At 40.5% G+C, this 2,847-nt stretch overlaps 1 long non-coding RNA gene across 1 annotated transcript; it reads left to right on the top strand.

The window, feature by feature from the left end:
- The first annotated feature begins 827 nt into the window (after positions 1–827).
- Positions 828–2,212, top strand: LOC132639397 (uncharacterized). The gene is made up of 2 exons (XR_009582107.1): positions 828–961; positions 1,980–2,212. It is a non-coding gene; the product is annotated as an uncharacterized LOC132639397 (long non-coding RNA).
- The last annotated feature ends 635 nt before the right edge of the window (positions 2,213–2,847 follow it).

Raw genomic sequence — 2,847 nt, 5'->3', positions numbered from 1 at the left:
TTTTTGCTAGCCTTGATTTAATCCAAAAAATTGTGTCCTTGTAGTTATACCAAGCGCAAGACGCTCTTCGACGTGATACAATTTGTTTGGCACAAGAATCATGTTTGCGGCAAGTCGGATTTTCAAGAAAAGGTAAGAATTTTGCCCCTTAAATGTTATGGAATTGGTATGAATGTGTTAAGGATTGAGAATAGACGAGAATCCCGTAGTTTTGATGTGTGTAGAAAAACGTGTGAGTGTGTGTGGGTTGTGTTGTGGCCGTGTGCACTTGGAGGAGAAAGAAATGCGAATTGATCTTGTTAGTTTGTTTATTGCGTCGTTGTGACATTTATGACGTAAATGATCGTTTAATAAATTGAATTGGTGTTGGAAAATGATTTCGGAACATTATCGGAAAGTATATACCTTTGGTATATTTGTGTATATCATTTTATATCTATTATACTAAAAGACTTTAAATGTGACTTGTAGTTGATGTTAATGAATTCGGAATGAAACGATGCAAGTTAGAATGTTCGTCGTGACTTTTGATGTTTTGGATAGAATATGGAAAGTAATGAACTTCGGGAAATTTTGTATATGGTTTGGAACATATTTGGGATGTGATTGAATAATCTTGAATGAGTGAATGAATACAATAATGTGGATATAAGTTTGGAATTGTGAAGTCTGAATGAAAGTTGTCAACTTGTGTAGTAAGGTTGAACTTTGAAGTTAGAATGGCTTGATGATGGTCCATGTTGTTTGATGATGTTTGGGTTGTTGTTGTTGATGTATTTTGAGCCGAGCTAAGTCTCGGGGGTGTTAGATTTATAGGGGAAATGCTACCGAAATTTCGGTTGACAAAAGTCAAGTTAATGGGGATTTTAAGCCTAAGAATATCTAATTGGTAACTTTGACCATTTGCAGATTCCGGACGAAACGGGATTTGATTTTAGGGAGAGCATAAGACGTCTATAAGGTATGTAAAGCTTCCCACTTCTTCGTTTGGCATGTCTTAGTATGTTAGGTGAATATTGGAACCTTCGGAGCAATTTTGCTCCTCGAAACCCGATCTATAAAACGGCTACTATTCATTCAATTCAATTGAAGCCTAAAGGCTCTATTTTGGCTAGAATGCAACCAAATGTTCGAAACCTATCGAAATGTGATCGGGTCACTTTGAAATCATTATGTATGATATTTTGGCCTTTAAATGTTCGTAAATTATGTTCGCCACCTCAATTTGACTCGAGGTGGGCCCGCTAACCCCGTGACGCCCTAGTTGTCCTATCGGGCTCTCTTTTTGGATGAACTTCGATATGAGATCATCGACTTTGAAACTTTCCTCTATGAAATATGTTTTGACTATTATGATATGTTAAGTTCCGTTTGAGCCATACGTACCACTTTGCAAACATTTCCTGAATTAAACTCTCGTATCAAGTAACCATTTGTCTATTTTGGTCTATGAAATGACTTATGAAATTATTAAGTTTTGAAAGGCTATTTTGAAATATAATTTGCAATTGTTTGCTCACGACTCCGCTCGTGCCTTATTATGACTTCGTTGACCGGTTCCCGGGCCGGTTATGATTCGTGCGCCCTATGATAATTCGGCCGTATGCTGTGTTACGGTTCCCGAGGCCTCGCCATAGGGTTGGGTTCCGTTTGGAGTTATGCTGTGATATGGCTGGTGATGCGATACGCTCCCATATGTATGTGTTTGGGATGTACGGAGATTTGAAACCTTCTGGTGTTATGCTGTGTGTGGCACCAGCGTCGGCGTGGTGACCACGTTCTTGAGCTTTGCATGATTTCGTTTGCATTATGTATATGTATATGATTTTGATACGGATTTTGACATACTAATTTGTACTCCCTTTGATATCCGGTTTGCTTTCAGTTTTGGCCCATATTTCTGTACTCCGTGCTTTACATACTCAGTACATATTTCGTACTGACCCCCTTTCTTCGGGGGCTGCGTTTCATGCCCGCAGGTACATATATTGGTGATCCTCCACTGTAGGCTTCACTCTCTGCTATTTCGGAGTACTCCTTCTTGACTCGGAATCCACTTTTGGTACAGACTTCTTTTGCTATGTATATATCCTGTACATTTGACTATTTGGGTACGGCGGGGCCCTGTCTCGCCATATGTCTTTGTTTTGTATTCGTAGAGGCCTGTAGTCATATATGTGGGGCGAGGGTCCTATATATGTTTGTTCGATTTTGTTTTCTGGTCTTAAAGCGGTCCGCTTGTTAAGATGGCCCTAAATGGCCCTTATGCTTATATTTGCACTTGTGACCGGCGATGTCTATTCTGCCGCTCCTTTCGGATTCGATATGATATTTTGATATGTGCGACCGCTTAAGACATATTTTGATATAAATTATGTTTGATATGATTTTATGAAATTTTGAAATAAGTTTGGATTCGGTAAATGAATGTGCGATTTGGTCTGGGTACCCAGGTAGGGTGCCAGTCGCGGCCCACGGGGCTGGGTCGTGACATCTATCAGCTGACAGCTACTGAGGACCTGGGCCAAGCTCTCCTCCCTGTCTACCTATGGGCATGAACACAGCGTCCGAAGAAAGGACGTCAGTACGAATATTGTACCGAGTATGAGAGGCATACATAATGAAAAAGAAACATCAATAATATGAGGAGAACGTCAACATGAGACATCGGGATCTGACTGATAATCATAAATGAAGTAATGCACGCTATATTACTCATACTCATCATCATGACATGTATGCATCATATGCAAGCTGCCCGTCCTTGTCGGAACGGTGTGATAATCAATAATATTAGCCCGCGTCCGGGGTACCATCTCATGGCGCCCACTAGTGGTGTCTGCCCAC

Source organism: Lycium barbarum, chromosome 1 (assembly GCF_019175385.1).
Source record: "Lycium barbarum isolate Lr01 chromosome 1, ASM1917538v2, whole genome shotgun sequence".
NCBI classification, from domain to species: domain Eukaryota; kingdom Viridiplantae; phylum Streptophyta; class Magnoliopsida; order Solanales; family Solanaceae; genus Lycium; species Lycium barbarum.
Note: the sequence above shows the minus strand (reverse complement) of the source record. Positions and strands in the feature narration are given on the sequence as shown.